At 43.7% G+C, this 8682-nt stretch overlaps 1 long non-coding RNA gene across 1 annotated transcript; it reads right to left on the reverse strand.

Moving 5' to 3' along the window:
• Positions 1 to 3883: 3883 nt before the first annotated feature.
• On the reverse strand, positions 3884 to 8653 carry LOC120438109. Its single transcript, XR_005611673.1, has 5 exons — positions 8539 to 8653; positions 7545 to 7613; positions 7358 to 7387; positions 7212 to 7254; positions 3884 to 4436 (listed from the first exon to the last, which is right to left on the reverse strand). It is a non-coding gene; the product is annotated as an uncharacterized LOC120438109 (long non-coding RNA).
• Positions 8654 to 8682: the final 29 nt, after the last annotated feature.

The raw sequence follows: 8682 nt of genomic DNA on the forward strand, positions 1-8682 counted from the left end.
ATCATTTATCACTTATATCCTTTGAAGTAAGTTTTAAGTTTCATTTATGTTCATTTTAAGTAAGTTTCTTCATGGTTTGAGTATCATCATTTGAGTGTGACATTTAGTCTAGAAGTCACACATAGTTCAGCTGTGTATGAGCGCAGGCCTTATGTCTGGCTAGGGCGAGAGGTGTGAGGTGAGCCGGGGTGCAGGAGAGGTCATGACACATACATAGCATACACAGCAGGCACCCACACACTCACATACACACGTACACACCATAGTAGATTCACCTCAGTAGGTAAAAAGTTAAGATGTGTTCTTGCTGCTTACAGGAAGTGCACCAGATGTTCTGGGAGATAAGAATGCGTACATGGTGCGACACTGGGATGGAGATGAGACGTAATGTTCTTTAAAACTATGGTAAAAGTTAACGGAACATTTTGTGGTTTGGGTTGACGTAAGCTGTACTTTGTCTGCTTTGCAAAAGAGGGGGCTTTGTTGTCTTACCCCTATAAAACCTTTGTCTGACTATTGTAAGTTCAGTTCAATCGCTGACCTTGCCCAGCGTTGAGCTCCACGCGTGTAAACAATAAATCTTCGCTTTGATCATACCTGCTGGACCAGTGTCGTCATTTGATGTTGAGAAACCTCCGTACTCTTTTCTCCAATTTTTGAACCTTAACAATAGCCAACCTGAGTCAGCTCGGCAGACATGGGGACCATGACACTTAGTTATGATGCAATAGACGTAGCCTGCCGGGGGGATTCCATGATGCATTGAGTTTTTCCTTTCCAGTCACCTTTCTCACTCACTATGTGTTAACAGACCTCTCTGCATTGAGTCATACCTGTTGTTAACCTCTGTCTCTCTTCCACAGCATGTCTTTATCCTGTCTTCTTTCTCTCACCCCAACCGGTCGCAGCAGATGGCCCCGCCCCTCCCTGAGCCTGGTTCTGCCGGAGGTTTCTTCCTGTTAAAAGGGAGTTTTTCCTTCCCAGTGTCGCCAAAGTACTTGCTCATAGGGGGTCATATGATTATTGGGTTTTCTCTGTATCTATTATTGTACGATCTACTGTATAATATAAAGCGCCTTGAGGCGACTTTTGTTGTGATTTGACGCTATATAAATAAAATTGAATTGAATTGAATTGAACTTGTTGGTATCAGGGCTTCCACAGCTGGGTAACATGTTCACACATTAGACGAGGTTTTTCTAGTTTGCTTTTCTCTGCTTCATAAATGAAATAATCCCTGTAAAACTGCTTTTTGTATTTAGCCAAGTTATCCTTGTTAGATAATTTGAAACATGACAAAAAGAAGCATGAAAAAAATTAATCTGCAACAAAGAAAGACCTTTCCCAGCATTGTACCTCAAACAAACTCGAGGCAACAGCTGTTGTGATTTGGCGTTGTATAAATAAAATTGAATTGAATTGAATTGAGAAACAGGTTTACCTTTTAGGTGACATGAATGAGTTGAAGGGAAGTTATGAACTGTTTCTGAGAGACAAATAGGATCCTTTTTTACATAGCTGACAGCTGGTAACTGTGCAGGGGCGGGTCTAGCAAAGTTTTGCCAGGGGGGCCAGGTAGGGCATTAATAGGGAAAGGGGGACACAAATACTTTTCTTTCTTACTCTCATTTACAATGTCTAGCTTTGAATAAATAATTATCTGAATCTTACAACTAAAGTTTTTAACTGATGTAAAATGTATAGAAATCACACATATATACCAACAAGACAGTGTACATCACTGTCACAACAGCGTCTGTTTTCATTCAAAGGCATTGTGGTTTTTCCTATAATACCTGGTGGGCTGGTCTTTAGTCAAAATGCCCGGGCCGATTTTTTGTCCCAGTCAAGCCCGGGTGTAATGTATGTGATGTGTCATGGTTCAGGTGAGTGCTGTTTTTTCCACAGTGCTGCTGACAGGCTGCAGCTGGGACACTAAGGGACACTGTCTAGTTAAGCTCATAGTAGTGCCCTGGCTCTAAGTTCATGGCTCATACTTTGTGCGCAGCTCAAGCTTCTCAGTCTTAGTTTGACATTGTTGCACATTCTTGTCTCATAGCAAATACGCTGAGTGAACTGTGGAGCACAACACTAACTAATAGTGCTCCACAGTTCACGTTCTGTCAATAAAAGCATTGTTTTCCATGCATACTCTTCCCCCCTGTGTGCTGTCTCCATCTGAGTCCATACGTCTTACGGTGCGTTCACACCGAACGCGATAGGCGCGAGCGAAAACGCCCCAAACGCCCCTAATTTGACACGTGCACATTCGCACCTCAACGCGTGTCCAAGACAAATCCATCGCGCCTCAAAATTGCATCTTTCCACGCGCGTGGACCGGAAATGTGGGAGGAAGTTGTGCCAGATGTGTTGTGCTGCAGATGTCCTCTGAATAAACACATCATCTCGTTAGTGGAAAGGTATTTGTACATCAGTGGAAAAATAGCGGGACAGTATGCGGGCTTTTGCACGGTTTCATCGGGTCAGTCTGAACATTAAAAAGCAGAATGAATGAACTTACCAGGTTGCCCAGTCTCCTCACTAATGTGCCTCCAAGCTAGGTCCTTTTTATTCCTGTCTCGGTAGAAGTAGCAACCAGCATCATTTAGCTCTGGATGATTAGCCACGGCACTGATGAGCTTTTCCTCCATACTGAATGACGAATGAAGGGTTTTGGCTAGATCTGCCCCTTTGACCTAGTTACAGCCACGTCACCAGGCTCCTGATTGGTTGTCGCGGGGCGCGATTTGATGCCGGAGTTCAGATTTTCCAACTCGAGCGGTTGGCGCGATACGGGCATGTGCACAAAATGCAACACACAATCTGACACGCGTGGTTTTCTTCGCGAGTCAAACGCGCCCCACGCGCTACACTGACGCGCGTTTCAGGCGTTTTGGCGTTTTCGCAACGCAAATCTGCTTCCGCATGTTCGCCGGACACACAATCGCGTGTCATCGCGCTCTTTCCATTGACTTTACATGTGAACCTGACGCTCTGGCCGCCTCTATCGCGTTCGGTGTGAACGCACCGTTAGCCCTGACAGTGATGTGTGTTGTTTAGACTCAAAGCCTTCTTGTTGATATTTTGAAGTGCCCTTCATTATTTTCTGTAATTGGCATGAGCTCTGGTGGCTTCAGCCATAGTTTTATGCCTCTATCCTGCAGGTTTACCTTTAGGAGTTTGTTTTATTGGAGCTCTCAAAGCAATACTTGATGATTTTACCTCAGCATTTGTCCACAATCAGCCAACCTAGTTGATAGGATAACTAATCGCTTTATGTTTGTGAGACCGTTAGATTTCCAGAGACATAAGAGTTTGTTAGTTTCCACCCTTCTATTTACTTCACCAGAGACACTGGTTTAGGTTTTCAGATCGAGAGCGTTTATCCCCAATGTGATGTTTCTGTATTGTATGTACGGTCGGCAAGGTCAGTCTCTTAATTGCCCCTTGGGGATAAATAAAGTCTTCTGAATCTGAATTGCTATACCGTCTCTTGTTTATTCTTTGTTTAGCCTGTTTTAATGTGCACGGGGTAATCCTGGATCACCACTGCGCCTAGTCCCTGACTAGCCTCTCACACGAACAAGGTCCTGCACCCACAAAATGGAGAGAAAGATCTGACCCCGTTACTTGTTATGCCATTATTAACACATTGACTATGGGTTAATAGACCTCTCTGCACTGTACGAACAACCTGCCACTGAACATAACAGAGACACTGATGATGCTTCAAACACTCCAACACACATGCACATCTGTACAAAATCAGTCGTAGAGACTTTGTGTGATAAATCAGACACAGACACACAGAAACTGTGTTTCTGTGTCCATGCTGCCTTTTATGTTGATATTAACAGAATAATATCAGGTGTATGACAGCCAGCTTTCAGGTTACAAGCTGTAAAACGACATAATCCAGCTACTTATTGTTCAGCAGCTCTACCAAAGAGATTTCTGAATAAGATACACTCATGCTAGCAAAGGTGAGCTCAGCTAATGACTCTACAAGAAGCTGAAGGCAGAAAAGCCCTTTAAGATGTTTGTTTGCTCATACACAGCCCAGCAGAGGTTGGAGTCATTTAAAGAATTCACCTTCAGCAGCTACATATCAAAGTTATGAATACATGAATCCAGGAACACTCAGGAACATCCACCATGAAAGCAAACACAACTTCATGGCAAAACAGCCTCTGCAGCTCAGAAGGCATGCTCAGTGGTGATATTAGCAGTAAAGTCATCACACTCTTCATCCAATGGCTGCAATTGCTGACCTTCTCCATCACGCTGGGTCATCTCCATGGAAACAGGTTGTTTGTCCCGTGTCTTCCTGCTACAGTAGATGGACAGCAGCAGACCAGTAGAGATGCAGTACAGACAGAAGACCACTAGATGGCAGAAGAGTGTGAGCACAGACTCAGAAAAAAGAAGTGGAGGACCTAAAGGAGAAAGACATAGAGGAAGAGTCAAGAGACTCAAAGCCTTGACTTATGTTTCTAATGTCAAATTAATTTACAAAATTCATTATTTTTTCAAGAAATGTGTACATCTGGGATGTGTTACAGATTGTTTATCTGAATCTATCCATCCATCACCGATTCTGTTCATAATTTTTAAGGACAGGATTTCTAGGTGCAGCCAAGTGGCGGAGGGCTTTCAGTTAGTTGGCCTCAGAATCTCATCTCTGCCCCAAGTGCAGGAGTTTAAGTATCTCGGTGTCTTGTTCACGAGTGATGGGAGAAGGGAGCAGGAGATCGACAGACGGATTGGTGCTGTGGCCGCAGTGATGCAGACACTGCACAGGTCTGTCGTGGTGAAGAGAGAGCTGAGCGTAAAAGCGAAGCTCTCAATTTACTGGTCAGTCTACGTCCCTACCCTCACCTATGGCCACGAGCTGTGGGTAGTGACCGAAAGAACGAGATCGCGGATACAAGCAGCGGAAATGAGCTTCCTCCGAAGGGTGGCTGGCCTCTCCCTTAGAGATAGGGTGAGACGTTCAGCCATCCGCGAGAGGCTCAGAGTAGAGCCACTCTCCTCCACATCGAAAGGAGCCAGCTGAGGTGGTTCGGGCATCTGACAAGCATGCCTCCTGGGCGCCACCTGGGTGAGGTGTTCCGGGCATGTCCCACCGGGAGGAGGACCTGAGGCAGACCCAGGACACACTGGAGAGACTATACAGGGAGTGCAGAATTATTAGGCAAGTTGTATTTTTGAGGAATAATTTTATTATTGAACAACAACCATGTTCTCAATGAACCCAAAAAACTCATTAATATCAAAGCTGAATGTTTTTGGAAGTAGTTTTCAGTTTGTTTTTAGTTTGAGCTATTTTAGGGGGATATCTGTGTGTGCAGGTGACTATTACTGTGCATAATTATTAGGCAACTTAACAAAAACAAATATATACCCATTTCAATTATTTATTTTTACCAGTGAAACCAATATAACATCTCCACATTCACAAATATACATTTCTGACATTCAAAAACAAAACAAAACAAATCAGCGACCAATATAGCCACCTTTCTTTGCAAGGACACTCAAAAGCCTGCCATCCATGGATTCTGTCAGTGTTTTGATCTGTTCACCATCAACATTGCGTGCAGCAGCAACCACAGCCTCCCAGACACTGTTCAGAGAGGTGTACTGTTTTCCCTCCTTGTAAATCTCACATTTGATGATGGACCACAGGTTCTCAATGGGGTTCAGATCAGGTGAACAAGGAGGCCATGTCATTAGTTTTTCTTCTTTTATACCCTTTCTTGCCAGCCACGCTGTGGAGTACTTGGACGCGTGTGATGGAGCATTGTCCTGCATGAAAATCATGTTTTTCTTGAAGGATGCAGACTTCTTCCTGTACCACTGCTTGAAGAAGGTGTCTTCCAGAAACTGGCAGTAGGACTGGGAATTGAGCTTGACTCCATCCTCAACCCGAAAAGGCCCCACAAGCTCATCTTTGATGATACCAGCCCAAACCAGTACTCCACCTCCACCTTGCTGGCGCCTGAGTGGGACTGGAGCTCTCTCCCTTTACCAATCCAGCCACGGGCCCATCCATCTGGCCCATCAAGACTCACTCTCATTTCATCAGTCCATAAAACCTTAGAAAAATCAGTCTTGAGATATTTCTTGGCCCAGTCTTGACGTTTCAGCTTGTGTGTCTTGTTCAGTGGTGGTCGTCTTTCAGCCTTTCTTACCTTGGCCATGTCTCTGAGTATTGCACACCTTGTGCTTTTGGGCACTCCAGTGATGTTGCAGCTCTGAAATATGGCCAAACTGGTGGCAAGTGGCATCTTGGCAGCTGCACGCTTGACTTTTCTCAGTTCATGGGCAGTTATTTTGCAACTTGGTTTTTCCACATGCTTCTTGCGACCCTGTTGACTATTTTGAATGAAACGCTTGATTGTTCGATGATCACGCTTCAGAAGCTTTGCAATTTTAAGACTGCTGCATCCCTCTGCAAGATATCTCACTATTTTTGACTTTTCTGAGCCTGTCAAGTCCTTCTTTTGACCCTTTTTGCCAAAGGAAAGGAAGTTGCCTAATAATTATGCACACCTGATATAGGGTGTTGATGTCATTAGACCACACCCCTTCTCATTACAGGGATGCACATCACCTAATATGCTTAATTGGTAGTAGGCCTTCGAGCCTATACAGCTTGGAGTAAGACAACATGCATGAAGAGGATGATGTGGACAAAATACTCATTTGCCTAATAATTCTGCACTCCCTGTATCTCTCGGCTGGCCTGGGAACGCCTTGGTGAAGACGGAACTTCTTTTCTTTCCAAGCTCCTTACACTACGATGAACTTAGACCTCTCTGCATCGAATCATATCTGTTATTAATCTCTGTCTCTCTTCCACAGCATGTCTTTCATCCTGTTTTCCTTCTTTCACCCCAACCGGTCGCAGCAGATGGCCGCCCCTCCCTGAGCCTGGTTCTGCCAGAGGTTTCTTCCTGTTAAAAGGGAGTTTTTCCTTCCCACTGTCGCCAAAGTGCTTGCTCATAGGGGGTCATATGATTGTTGGGTTTTTCTCTGTATTTATTATTGTGCTATCTACTGTACAATATAAAGCGCCTTGAGGCGACTTTTGTTGTGATTTGGCGCTATATAAATAAAATTGAATTGAATTGAATTGAATTGGATGACTGAGAACCGTCACAGACGCATAACCAGAAAAATAATTGAATGTTTTTACCATCACTCACCTATAGAAAAAATAAAAAAATCCCTCACCAGCAGCACACACACCTGCAACAGGAGGACAGAGGTCACTAAAGGTGAGAGATCACTAAAGGTCACCAAAGGTCAGAGGTCATGATGAGGACAGACAGGTGTAGGAACATCAGCTCACCTGCAGCGGTCAGCAGAAACAGGCCTGAAACTGAAGAACACACTGGTCAGAGATCAAATGGTCACATGACCAAAGAGAAGCATTCAGACTGCAGTGATTGGTTACTGTTCCCACACATCAATAACCCACAGCGCCCTCCAGTGGTGGAAACAGATAATACATGTGGAGAAACATGAAGGAGACTCACAGCAGAGGCAGACGCTCCGTCTCAGACAGCCGTCACCTCCACACCTCCACAGGTCTGCTCCCCGACCTCCTACATCACACAGAGACTCATCAGCACAGGAGGAGCTCCTTATCATCATCAGCACAGGGGAGTTCATAATAAATTAACTAATAAGTTATGGCAGAAAGGGTGGGATTAAATAGGTGTCTACTTCTTCCCACTCCCGCTCAACATGTAAATGAATCAGAACGGTAGCAATATTGAAATGTATTGACTTTTGTATAGAATTTTTTCACCCTCTTATTTTCTTTACTAAATGTACCTGAATACTTTACATGTTTGAAATAAATTAACAAACAAACAATCATCATCTTCATCAGCACAGGAGGAGCTCTCCACTGACTTTAATCAAACCACCACAAAAGCACCAAAGGAGGAAACACCTCACTGAGGATTATTAAACATCTGGTCTCTCTCTTCCAAGTCTCTGTTAGTACATGACTTAATAAATGATCAACAAATCGATTTACTCTGCCTTACAGAAACCTGGTCACAGCAGAATGATTATGTTAGTTTAAATGAAGCAGCCGAGTCATTCTAACTACCAGAAACCTCGATTTCTCAAAATGTAAAAGAATCATGTTAATGACAGACTAACTCTTGTTCTTACATATATCATAAAAACTGAGCAGTATTCCCTAAAAAGCCTCTTTTTTCTTATAATTTCTGGCCTTATTTTCATACACTAAATTATATAAAGGTGCTGTGTTCTGTTGGAGGTTTCTTCCTGGGAGTTTTTCCTCCCACTGGGAGTCAAATGATTGTTGGGATTTCTTTGTATGTATTATTGTAGGGTCTACCTTACAATATAAAGCACCTTGAGGAGACAGTTGTTGGGATTTGGTGCTGTGGAAATAAAACTGAATTGAATCAAATTGTTTAATTCAAATATACAGTTCATTCTAAATGCATTTTTTAAAGTGACATGACTTTTACTTCTGTCCAGGTTTCTCACCTTTGATTTCCCTGCAGAAGAACAGAACTCCACCCACAACTAGAACCAAGAGAACCACAGAGACGAGACTTGCTACAACTGTGACCAGGAGAGAGGGAGGAGTGGGGGAGGAGGCTGGGGGTGAATGGAAAGAGTAAAAGAAAG

This window comes from Oreochromis aureus, linkage group 3 (assembly GCF_013358895.1).
Source record: "Oreochromis aureus strain Israel breed Guangdong linkage group 3, ZZ_aureus, whole genome shotgun sequence".
NCBI lineage: Eukaryota > Metazoa > Chordata > Actinopteri > Cichliformes > Cichlidae > Oreochromis > Oreochromis aureus.